Below are 14,542 nucleotides of genomic sequence, written 5' to 3' on the forward strand. Positions count from 1 at the left end.
AAATTCTGTTTCAATATTCTGATATAAAATTTCTTCAAGATACCCAAGAGAAAGTGTTGCACAGATTGGAGCGAACTTTGTTCCCATAGCTGTTCCCTTCAATTGACGATAATAGTTTCCATTGAAGTAGAATGTATTGTTTTCTAAGATGAATGTTGCTGCCTTTATTTATTATGAATTCTGTTGAGAAACGTGTCGGTATATCATCTCTGTGTTTTTCTATCCAGAATTTTAGTGCTGTTATTCCTAAGTCGTGTGTGATATTGGAGTATAAAGACTCTACGTCAAATGAGGTTAGTAAGTTGCCATCAGGTGTTTGTTGCGGAAGTGAGTTTAAAAAGTCTGTGCTATCACGGAGATAACTGGAAACATGTTTTGTCAGTGGACGTAATAAAATGTCAAGTAAATTGCTTAACCTGTGAGTCTGGCAAGAAGGTCCGGCAACTATTGGTCGCAGCTTCAAATCAGAAACATTTTTCGCTTCAACTACTGGTGTTGTAGATCTGTTACAGGCTGCACTTATTTCTTTACTTTTATGAACTTTAGGCAAACCGTAAAAATTTCTTTGTTTAACCTCAAAATTGTGTAAATAATCAAATTCTTTTTCAGTGAAGCAGTTTTCAAATTCTTGAATCAGTTTATTATATTTCATCCTATCAATTCGTTTGGGGTCCTCAGCTAAATGTTCGTAGTATTCTGTATCATTCAGCATATTATTAACTATATCTTTATAATGTAACGAATCCATGATTACGACTGCACCACCCTTATCTGCTTCTTTAATTATAATTGAGTGATCATTTATCAGTGTGTTGATGGCTGCTCTCTCTATATATATAACTGCACTTGAAAAAAGACTACGTCGATTATTATGTAATGAATACCTTCCTATGAGATAAAACAGGTGTCATTACGCCATAACAAGGTCCAATATTTTTATAAGTTACTTGAAGGCTATCTATCCATCATGATATGATGATCAAAATTAACGACGTTTGAGACAATGTGGCGCGGCGTTATTGAAATTCTATAGTTTAACTACAGTAAGTATTCCGTGGTTATTTTTTGACAACTCGTAAAAAACGGTTATGGCGTTGATTTATAACAATAATTCTTATACTAATATTTCCTTCTAAATAATCAAATGATTAAAAACGATGGTATCGTATACAGGGCTGTCAAATTATCTCTGTTTTATTGTTTTATGCTTTTGTTCATAATTACTAAATGTATACAGTTCAACAACTTATGAATGACAAATACATCTGTTTAAACTGTACAATGAAAACCAGTCTATTTAAATAAAGTTTGCTATGATCAAAGGAAATCGCATAACTTAAGTCGATACTGACATATATAATCCACTAAATAGACGTTTTGTTGTTTTGCCAATATCTTAAACCTTACCGAAATAATGTCATTAATTTTGCAGAGTAAGGGAACATATATCATTTTTGTCATACTTCAATTAATTTGAATGAATTTAAACCATATTGCTAACTTTTTTTCATTATTGACTAAATTACAGATATTATCTTACGAATATGAACATACAGAAATGCAGAAATGAGCTGTTATCTGTGACATAGAATGATATTATTTGACACGAAACTTGTCTAGTATGTCCTAATATGTCCAAGCTAAGCTCTTTGTCATCAAAATCGAGTTATTGTCACATACAAGATATCAGTGTTGCACTTAATCGAACTGGTATTAAATTTTGTGTCAGCTGTGTAAGTTTGGTCAGTACCTGACAACAATTTTCACAACTGCACATTTTAATACCACCACCCATTAACTGAACATTAACCGTAAATGTTCGAGTCTTAATCTTGACTGTCTGAAGACTTAGACAGCACCTTTCAGATATGTGTAAAAATTTCAAGGTAATTTAACCCCGGAAAATGAAGAAAAAGTGTAAATAAATTATGTGTCGATGTTTTTGTCGAGCTTTTGTCGTGTCGATGTTTTGTCTGTCGATGTTTTGTCGAGCTCCCAGTATAATATTGCCTACGTAACTGTATTGTCTTCTTGTATTTTATTATAATAATCTGCGTGTTTTATATTCTGTATACTAGTTATAATTGCTGAAATGAAACGAGATTGTCACACATTTTAATCATTGGATCCCCTTTGTCCTACATGCATTGTGTCTTAATACAAACGTTCACACCTTTCCGTAAACGAGCGACTGCAGCAACGGACATGCCCGAAGGTGATACGGAAATCGATAACAACTTGATCAAATGAAAAAAAAAAGACACAAACTACAAGCTTAAATATTTTATTTTGCATGATCATATATTTAAAATAATAATATGAACAATAAACAGGAATATCATACGAACCTTAAAATATTAGCAAGCAGTGTAACTAGTACAAACTCTCAGGAGTATTTATTTGCAAAAGTTCGGAGAAAACATCATCAAATGAAAATGTACACGAAAATGCTTGGCGAATTAATGCGCGGTCATTAATTAGCGCACGTGGCATAGCGCTAAAAGCGCTGTTATTAGTACACCACTAAAACAAGTAAGCCTACAGTAGACATTTTGCATCTTGATACTTTTCTATACTTTTTATGTGTTGTTACATACATCTTGAATAATACTTACACATAAAAATCAATTCTTATCTATTGTTTTCCTTTATTTGGTATTTTGGCCATAAATGTCATTTATTATAAGACTGAAAATGTTTTACGAAAACGGGACCTGGTTACTCAGGTTGACCAGAGTAGCCAGAACATGTTAAAAACCTAGAAACTCTGCCTACTCTGGTTGAATTCTGGCTACTCCGGCCAGAGTAACCAGAGTTCTGGATACTGTCTGAACTCTGGCTACTCTTGCTTAACTCTTGCTACTCTAGCCAGCCAGAGAAACCAGAGTTCTGGCTACTCTGGCTACTCTGGCTAAACTCTGGCTAAAGTGACCAGATTTCTTGCTACTCTGACTACTCTAAATAGCCACTTGAAAATAGTTATAAGCTTGAAATATAGTTTTAAACATGCTATTTAAGTAGAAATGACATATGAACCGCTCCATGAGAAAACCAACATAGGGGGTTTGCGATCAGCATGAAAAAATCCAGTATTGTACCTTCCAAAATCCCGTATTGTATCTTCAGTATTGTATGTTGCTGGACTACTTTAATTGATATGCATGAGCTGGCACAGTTATATAAATAGCGCACATAAAAACATCACTCATTTTAACATCAACACACATTTATAATAAGATTTCGTTCGATTACAAATAAACAAACAAAAAGATGGAGGTATATAATAAAAGGGTCATTACAACAATAGCTAGATCTGGGATTTTGTATTCGGCTCTCGTGGATTGTGCAAGGACGGATCACACTCGGCGCATGCGCACCTCGTGAGATCCGATCTTGCAAAGTCCACTCGAGCCAAATACAGCATCCCAGAAGGAGCTACTGTTATAATCACCCTATTATATTTTACAAACATTAGTAGTACATTTAAATTAACAAAGTTTGATAAAAAACATACATCAATCAAAATAGTACAAACAACATAGAAAATTTTAATGGAATGAATTGGAAAACAAGCTACTTAAAACTTATATGAATTCCGCTCCATGTTTTCCGGTTTATAAAAAAAACGTAATTCCCGTCAGCAAACATCGCGTGGTTTTCGAAAAAAGAGAACAGGTATAGATATCGCACACTATTCTGACGTTTTGAAATAAAACAAACAAACAAAACGATAACATAATATGAAGTCATGAGTTCGATTTTCAGTAAATCTAGTTCTAACACGTTCACTAAAATTTTATGTCACAATTGGCACGTAATCCTGTCTAAATCCTGTCTCCACCTTTAATATGATCTAATGTTTTTAAGCTGTCCAGTGATATTTTTTTAACCTGTACAGGTTGATCTTATAACAGTCTTACACTTCACTTCAATACAAGCATTGCCTTGCCATAATTTTAGGACTGATTGATTTATAGATAATTTCAATTTGATACGAAAATAAGAAATAAAACAATAGATTAGAAACCACAGAAAAACAAACTTACACAAAGCATGTAATGTAAAACAAAACAAATTGGGGATCGAACTCCCGACGAAAGATAATAATAGAAATACCGTAACCGCTCGGCCAATGAAAAATCAATAACTAAATCGTAACTTAGTGCTTTGACTTAATTTTATAATATATATTTTGAACTACTTTAATAATGTTCGCTACCTATAGTTCGGTTTTGTAGCCAGCGATGTTTGTGTACTTTTAATAATGGAACTGTCCGTTATTTAGGTAGTTATTCGGTACAATTTAGTAGTTCTTACCTAAATATAGGAAAATAAATCATGCTGACTTCCCTTATTGGTAGACATATATATAAATTGACCCATCAAACTACACGCGCAGTTTTGATTTGCTGCCCGCGTGATGATAGCGTCTAAATATACTGTGGCGTCTCGTTCTGTATTCACCAATGTTTATAAGATAAAGCGTTGTAACGGTTTATAAAAATACATGAAGACATTGTAAAATTTCGAAAGTCACCGTAATTCTGGAAAGTATGAACTGGTCAACTATTATGTTTCACTTAAACATATTAAACAGTGGAGATATTTTGCCTTTCGGTGATACAGATGATAAATTAGTTTAAAATTACAATTCAATGTTTTGTTTAGTCGCTTTAATGTTATTCTTAGATTTATTTATCTGTTTTCATGATATTTTAACCGTTCTACCTTCTTGAATTTTAATAATGTCAGTCTAAGCTGATCTTTTACGATGCACTAAACTAGCAACCCTAAATTTCACTTATTAAGTTTCACACAGCATGTACACTCCAGGAGAACTACGTTCCAACGTAAGTCAAGTCTCATCGATATCATGTGACATACCTCAACGATGAAGCTACGGTATCGCTTCGAATGACCTTGTTGATTCACTTATTATGTGTAATTAAGCATATATTTTACGTTTTCAAAACTGAAAAGATAAGTTTGATTTGTAGAAGATATATTAGCTATTTGCAGCATTTTGCAAGATACAACGAACTAGTTACAAATACACTTATGTAGGCTACATAAATGTTGCAAGGCCGCAACGATAACATACATTATGTGACAACGTCTCACATACAGTGTTGCAAAGTCTCAGCATCATAATTACCATTTGAACTTGTAGAAAATTACACTTATTAGATAGTACGTACATGCGTACGCCGGTAATCAATACTGTATAGATAATCAGGATCGTAAAGCATTACTTCGAGAACTTTCCACATAAATTAGCTATTTCGTAACAAATGTTTTCGATATCATGTGCAGACGTATTGCTCATTTTGTCCGCATATAATAATTATTATTACGCCGTGCAAATGTATTAGGAACCTGAGACGTCATAACTCGTAACCATACAAGGCGCAAGTGCCTTCAGGACGGATATTTCTGTCGAGTTCGTAAACACATAACTGATTTTTTCTTTTTGCATATCGTATAAAAAATAGCGTTTCATTCTGACAGATCATTTTTGTTGCATGCCGTATTTTACAAATAACAACAGAAATTTAAAAGCAATTAGAAGCACTTCATTTGCAGTACTCATTCTTATGGCAGAGCATGCCCCCACAGCGCGGGAAATGAACGTCCGTAAGCCGAAGTGACGTCATTACATTCAAGTGAAGCACAATAACAAAGTTCCACTTTAGTTTTATCGTTTAAGGAGGTAGGTTACCTTCATATTTGTATGTGCGCATGTCCAACCGGAAGCTAACGTGACGATTTACGACGACGTTTACGACAAACTAAATGTGTTTGTATATTCATTCTTCTGAAAACAAATCATGAACCTGTCTTCGAACTGATGCTTTATGGCTTTATAGTGCAGAAATAATGAATAAATTGCCGCAGAAACGCTTCAAAACAATGTTGCCTTAAAATGACGTCATTGACGTCAAGACGTTACGTGTCAGTTATCGCGCAAAATTAATAGCTGTTATCTTGAAAGTACGTAATTCTGTGCATTTTCTTTATTTTAACTATTTTCAAATAACCATTATTTGCTGAAATATTTTTTTATGAGTCTGTTGCTCTGAATAATAATCAATATTTTGCTTCTTTTATGTAGTTATATTGAAATGTTATGCGGAATGTAAGGAAATGGACGATGGTAACCGATGTTATTTGGAATACAACTGGGTGAAAGGTTACTTGTTACGGCCATTTTCAAATAAAAAATCTAGCAGTTTGATTTGTAATACCTATTTTTCAGGTTCCGTTGATAATTTGTAACGTATATACTAAAATTAAGACCCAAAGTTGTTCAAATTTCAGTAGAAAATGTGGTTTCTTGAATTAAATTGATGTTACCATGGAAACGAAGCCCGTGACCTATGTATCTAAATGTAAAATTCAAAAGCGTTGACACTGGTCTATTTAAGAAACACAGCTTCAGCTTTTTATTTTCATTTTAACAATATCCATCAGAATAATAGCAGCATGCTGAACGATTTTTCCATGAAAAATGCCAGACGAGGTGTACTGCACTGAGTATTCTTAGCTGTGAAATTTGTTTGAATAAATGCAAATAACACGAAAATATAACTTACGTTAGAAATAATATGTTTTAAAACTACATTAACTAGAAAGATAATCTTATTCAATATTTTTAATAAGAAATTACGACAAAAAGCAAGATACAGGCTATTTTAAACATTTCTGTTGTCATGGTTACTTTAAACTTTGAGAAAAATAGGGTACCATGTAAAGCGCTTGGTATTTTGCTGATAATATTACCAAAATATTCCATGTTGGTCATTAATGGAATGGCACTAAAGCCGTCGAAAACCCGTATTTTATACATAGTTGTTTAAAAATGAGAGAAAATGCGTTACCATGGAAACACGAGCCCCGCGACATATACATTTTAAGCTTATATTAGAAAGCTAACGTACATACTAGTAAAATTATCAATTATGTAGACTTCTACGGATATCAATGAAACTAAAATACACTGAAAAGTGTTAAATATCCGTATTTTCCTTCTTCTTTCAATATGAAATACCTTTTGAGGGTCATGTTCTTCAAACCTGGATAAAAACTGAACTTGAAGGGACAGAGACAAACGAAATTGAAATTGTACCAGTTAAAACTTCATATTAGACGAAATACAAAAACATGCTGCGGCTCAACTAATTTGAATTTACCCTTGTAACAAGGTAACCTACCTCCTTAAAGCGTTACGGTATGTTCTTTCCGTAAAATAACGTATTTCAGACCGACAAAAATACTACATGTAAATAGGACGAAGAGAAGGTCTCAAGGTACATGATATTGTCTAAGTTCACATATACCATACCATATAATATCAAAGCAGCACAAGTTGTCATAACCAGCACGAGAGCCATCGCATGGGGTGCCAGATGGGTTTTGCAGGCATTGGTAAAGTCGACGGAAAGGCCAGTCCGGTGTATTTTTCCTTATTACGTATCTAAAATTATTTCAACTGAGTTTCAATGGACTGCGATCGTGCAATATTTTTCCTTATTATATACGTTACTATAAATAGTAACAAAAAGCCGTTTAAAACGGTCATTACGGCTTCTGTTTATGTATCCATAATGGCGCGGTGCGCCTCTGGCGCCATAACCATAACGGCCCCGGGTAACCAGAACGTCAGCGCGTTTTGATGTTGACGTCATGAAGCAACATTATTTATGGCGATTGAAAGGTCGCTGAATCAGATCGATTGTCAAATATTGATGGCATTGTTGATAAAAAAAGCAAAACAAATAATTCTTTGAGGTGTTTGGAAAATATATAAAATGAAAATACCAAAATAAATATGAAGTGAACGTATATGATAAAAAGTCAATAAACGGCTGGCTGTGCCTTCTAGCCGCAATGGCACACCTAGTTTCATAATGGTCCTCGGAATAAAGCCCTTGGGCGATTATAACACTAGACGTGCCATTATGGCAAGAAAGCACAACCCAGTCGTATATTAACTTCGTAGCAATTCTTCATGAAATGATTTTCTTTTCAACCCTAAATTATGCTTTATGTAAGAAAGTACAACTATCAAGGCATTTGATTTTATACAACATGTAGCCTCTTATCCAAATGGTATAGAAATTGAAAAACCCCAGTAAATGCTTGAACAAATGAAAAATGCACTTTAAACTTTTCTTACACGATTATAGGTACACGTGTGATAAACAGGTAAATAGATGGTAGAACGGTGTCTTTTAGTGATAATGGCCATAAAAGAAAATAATAGCCCTCGGGCTATTATCACCTTGGCAGGGCCATTATTACTCAAAGGCACCACTCTCCCATATATTAAACTGTACATATTGTGGACAACGCTTTCATGTCGGAGAGTAATGTTTTCTAAACGTTTAAATGGAAAGAATCGCGTCATGTCCATGACGTCCACGCGCACGTTGCGACATCTATTTGACGTTTCAACTTGCGGAAAATATGAATGCGCGTCAGCTTGATTTGTTTATTAGATTTTCGGAGAAATTCTTCTCGTATTTCTCCTGTTTTTCGTACCAGAAAGAAAATTTAGACATAAAGTATTTACTTGATAGTAGATATGTAATGAAAACGTTATCAACTGTGTATGTGGATATATGCACTCGTTCTTTCGCGTATAATATTGCTCCTAAAGTCGCGCAATATTACTGCTGCAGAACAAGTGCATTATATCCACATACAAAGTCAATAACCTATAAATATTGACGTTTTAGTTTTATTTCGGATGCGTTTCGTCAGTTGTGACGTCAGTTTCATGGATATCGTCATGTTTTTAAATTCTTTAACTAGGACATTTTCAGTTCCACTTGGGTTAAAGAACAATTTTTTTATCATTGATATAATGAATAATACACGTAGTAATTATAAAAAGATTTTTAGATTTGCATCGATAAATAAGCATTCATTCTTCATAAAGTCGCGCAATATTTCTCTATTTCCGCTGCAGAACGCGTGCATATACCTAGATACAAATCTAATAACTTACGATTACATGCTTACTTCAGGTTTCTTAGTTGCGTCCTGTGCTTCAAAAGAATCTTTTTACAGACTTAATAATAATTAAGGTGTGTGCATGCAATAGTATAAGTCAACTCCACGCTACCCCGTACATATTGCTAGTAAGATATCTTGGGGAAACCGTCAAATGATAATAAAAGAAACGGATAAAAAAAATACTAGTACATATGTACATACTTTGAACAAAATCTGATTTTCAGTCACAGACTTGCTGGTACATTTCACTCGAATATAAATAATGTTTAGCCGCAAGACTTCGATGAGTGTCAGTAACGCTTACCTATGTCGCGTTTAGAGTTAGTAACATCATCGGTTAGAATGAGGAACATCATATTAAATAAATATTGCCTGTTTATGATAAAGCAGTTGCAGTAATATATTTCTAAGATTATAACTGGCATTGCCTTTAATCGATCATTGACTGTCAGTAAGTATTGCTGTTGAAAAATGTAGTATATTTGTTTTATTCTGGAAAATAGCAAAATGCTTCTATTTTCTAAATAACAGACAACTGTTTTTAAAATTTAAATGTTTTGATAAATTTATGCGATTACTTTTAGAATCTGAATACATGTTCAAGTCAAGACATAAGTAAATATCATAAAAGTAATTGCTATATATGAAAATAATATAAGCCGTGTCATATTGAGCGATACGGTAACCAGAAGTCGTTGAGATATGTCACATGATATCGTTGAGACATGACTTACGTTGGAACGTAGTTCTCCCGGAGTGATGTAGATGTCCAGTCATGCTTTAACTACAAAAACATTTAAAACGGACAGTTACAACCCTAGTTTCATACACCGGGTATATCAAATTTAGTCTCAATTGAATAAACCAAGTCGAATCACAGTTTTCGATGTTATTACAAAGCCCCTAGCAATAACTTTTTGTTTGCCAAATTTAAGTCATACTACGATAAAATAATCTAGGCAATCTGTGACAACAAGTAAAATTAGGTAGCATCGTCAGTCAGCGGATCCTAAATATAGAGATCCTCAAGGGAAGTTACGGGTTGTGATGGAAGAAGCCACCCATAACCAAATTTATATGAATTCTCATTGCAGAATCGTGATAGAATATGGCTGTCTGTATCCTCTAGAGGTACATAAGCGTATGTAATAACAGGGATCCACTTTGGAACCTCCAGTAGGTTTATGACAGAAAAGAGTTATTGGAAACCCGCTTTGTGTCAAATAAGCATACTAAACGTAAGGTCAGAATGCTGACCTAGATTAAACTAATTCCAAGTATTTCTTTAGAGTTTCTATAAAAACAGACTAGTTCAGTGGATTGTCATATAAGGGTTTAACAAAAAAAAATACAGTTTTAGTAATATCATAAACATAAAATTCCTTGACAACAAATGAAATTCTCACAAATACTTTGACAAAAATCCCGAGAACAGGAATTTACAAAAAAAGTAATGAAATGTTAACGTCTTTACAAAGGGGAACAAATTTTCTAGGAATAAATACCTAAATTTATTAGGAGTTAACAACCTTTCAATTAAACTTGTGGTAGAACGGAAAAATATAACTCGGAATTCTCGGTTCAAAATAGAAGAAAAAAAAACAGATGTGACCAACTACAGCAAAATTAAAAGAACTAAATATGCAAAAACTTCATGAGTATGACTTAAATCAATACATTTTGTTTCTGACAAAAGTGAGTATAAAATATATCAAGACCGTTTCATTATAAATTTTGCCTATTTTTTGGGGATTTTTTAAGATAACCTTATTTACTTGTACACAATCATAAAAATAGTACTAATAATTAGTACATTTTGTATATAAGTTCAACCTGTTGAGTGATTAAACAAATGTATGTTTTGAGCCCGGTATATCAAAACTGTATAGAGACATCGTATCGATATCAACATTATTGGTTTTATATTATGTTTTTAGTTATGATTTTGTTTGCATTTTTTAACCTTACAATCATATTATTTTACAACTGAGCATGTTTTGTACAATATCAATTGATCATAAAGTGTGTAAGGGAAGTTCGTTCTGGTTACAAAATACCAATAATATTTTACTTATATTAAAGAGAAAATAGAAAAGTTCACTCCATTCACTAAAAGACTTCAAATGTCCATGTTCAGGGTTTTACTATTGGATGCATGATCATTAATGTATGACATTCGGCGAACAGCACACATGTGTTGCAATAAATTTGGGAGATTTGGAAGCTATTTGTATTACTATATATTATAGCAGTTGAATTTGTATTGTACAAATTGTAATTCAGCTGTCATATGTGTTAATATCAATGAAAGAAAAAACGCACATTTATAATCGAACGTTTATGATTTTCAATTTTACTTAATGCAAAGAAAATATGTTTTTACTATGGAATCTGAAATTAACAAAATTTCTATACATGTAGCAGCATTACAACATTTAATAGGACGGAAAACTATATATGTCTTACTTTCAATGTTTTTTGATATGCTTATTTATTTTTCCATTTGGAACGAACTTTCCTTACATCCTTTATGAAATGTCAAGCAATTTTGTACTACGACATAAACAAAACATATAATTTATGGGCATATGACACTGCTGTCTATACTTGAATTATACATACAAATAATATTTTTGTCCACTTATCTAATGCTTTGACAGGAGAAATCTTATGCTATAAGTGAAAACATGTGGAGTAACTATTAATTGATGTGACTTTTTGTTACGTTTGTTTCATTCAATGAAACTGTTTAAATTGCATAATGATTATCATGACATTTAGAAGTAGCAACGCTAGATTATCAACGTTTGTTGACACATCTCAATTTATATGTGCATTTTACCGCACGTTTCTTACTTGCACGCGTTGTGATAAAACGTCAAAACTTCTGCATTTTCAACAACCTCCATTTGTTAACGACATTTTCTTTCCGAACTTTATAATCTCTACTGTATACAGCACAGAATAATTGTGATTAAGCTTGTGTATCCTGTTATTATAAAGCGGAAAAGTAAACATGTTTGGCATGCCTATACAGTGTAATGATAACAATGTTGACAATGACCAGCCTTTTATATGATAATACTTATTAGTCTAAAACACACATTTGAGACCTTCTGATTATACCCGAAATACTTGCACGTGCTTAAGTTCTTGTAGTAGTCTATAATTTCTATGTTAGTAAGAAGCTTGTATGGATACCGTTAACCCATAAAGAGTGGAAACATTGCTGGAGATATTTTACTAAATACTGTTGCTAACATGTTGGTTTGCGCAATCTAACAGTATCTATTGTGCAATGTTTTGAACTGTTGTCATATGATCTCAAATAGATTGATCTAGACCATCTACACATAGTTTAGGCATTGGCATGTATAAAGTGTTATATTACAAGATACAAGATACAAGAAGCTTTATTTTAAGTCGGGTAGTATAAACAAAGAAACATTAGCTAGTCAGCTATTTTCCGACAAAAACAAAGTCATGCAACAACAAAACGAGAAGTCATGCAACAACAAAAGTTTGTTTCAGTATATTATGCGTGGTCGGATGCATAAGGGAAAGCGGTAATAATCATGTAACGTAATTGTCTAGTTCATGTATTGTAATATGATCATGTAGGCATTTACCTAGAGCATTTTATTTTCAAGGGAAATAATTGTGGTCTGACTGTATTATTTTGAAAATCACATTTGAGATTTTTTATGTGCGCACCGGTACAGTTTTTGCGGGGAAGCGAAAGTTGCTGGAATTTGTCTTCTTCTAAAAACAAGTTAAGTTGACAGTCTTTGTTGAAATATATATCTGATAGCTGACACATAGGAGAATGTTTTGGTTTATATTCATCGTACAGATTTTTTGAAAATGAAGAGAAACAGGGGGACTTCTGTAAATTTCTTCTTATATGCAAATGAGCTGAAAATGCATTGAAATGACTAGATCAGAAGTGTATGCCTTTCCAGTAAGGTTTCCATACCTTTGACGATAGTTATTAAAAAGTATAGATATCAACCTCTTTGCTAATATTAGTACCTAAAAATTTCAGCCTGTGAATAGCTGTGTAAATTTGGGACTTCCTTTTTTGAAGATATAAATAGATACAAGCTATATTTAGACTAAAGTTTGTTTCAGTATAACAGCATCTAGGGAACCCTTACATACAGTCAAATATTCTTGAAATTGCGAAGAAATATAATGCATTATTCAAGTGCTTGCTGTTTCTTATCTTGTGCATACTTGATATAGGTCATTGTCATGTCAACTATCATTATACTGACATTTGAAGTTTTTTTTCTAAATTACCTCCCTTATATATACATTTTTCTTCATTTATTTTATTAATAACTACTTCCCTTTACTTTTTAGCAATAATGTCTCAGATTGCATTTAATTAACTCCCTTTATTTATCATGAAAAATTTTCTTGTGTAATGATTTCAGTGTCTGATACATATAGCTGCTGCCTGTCTTTGGAAGCTGTTGAAATAAAAAGAAAGAGGTTACACATGGACATAGTGGGATATTTTGCCACTCTATTACAGGTCAAGGTCACTGAGGCCTGAATATGAAAAACCATTTCCGATCAATAACTTGAAAACCACTTGACCCAGAATGTTGAAACGTCATAGGATGATTGCACATGCAGAGTAGATGACTCCTATTGATTCTGGGGTCACTTAGTTAAAGCTCAAGGTCAGAGAAGTCTGAACTTGGAAAACCGTTTCCGGTCAGTAACTTGAGAACCACCTGACCCAGAATGTTGGAACTTCATAGGATGATTGGTCATGCAGAGGAGATAACCCCTATTTATTTTAGGGTCACTCTATTAAAGGTCAAGGTCACAGGGGGTTAAACATGGGAAACCATTTCCGGTCAGTAACTACGACTATGCAGTGGGGGTGACATGCGCTTTTTTACAAAAGCATCTTCTAGTTGTAACTTATATTCACTTACTCTTCCAAAATGTGACTTTTTTAGGATTTTATATAATGAAATTCCTTAATAGCATAACATTTATGCTTCAGGATAAGGTATACCAGGCAAGGAAACTTACAGAAGTTGTAGATGAAAGTAAACTGAGCCAAGCTGTGAGTAAAATGCTCACTGAAGTTACACTTCAGGTGAAGTATAAAAGGGTGCTCGACTTTAGTCTATTGGCTATTATTTTAATGTTGTTTTGTCAGTGTATTATATCAATGTGCCTATTAGCTAAGAACAAATATCTCCTTTCTTAAATAACTTTTACATTTACGACAGTGACGTCCTCAACTTTGTGAAAAAAACTACAAAATTTAATATGAGCGGTGCCATGAGAAAACCAACATAGTGGGTTTGCGACCAACATGGATCCAGACTAGCCTGCGCATCCGCGCAGTCTGGTCAGGATCCATGCTGTTCACTTTTAAAGCATAATGGAATTAGAAAAACTGTTAGCGAACAGCATGGATCCTTACCAGACTGTGCGGATGCGCTGGCTGGTCTGGATCCATGCAGGTCGCAAACCCACTATGTTGATTTTCCCATGG

This window comes from Mercenaria mercenaria, unplaced genomic scaffold (assembly GCF_021730395.1).
Source record: "Mercenaria mercenaria strain notata unplaced genomic scaffold, MADL_Memer_1 contig_883, whole genome shotgun sequence".
Taxonomy (NCBI): domain Eukaryota; kingdom Metazoa; phylum Mollusca; class Bivalvia; order Venerida; family Veneridae; genus Mercenaria; species Mercenaria mercenaria.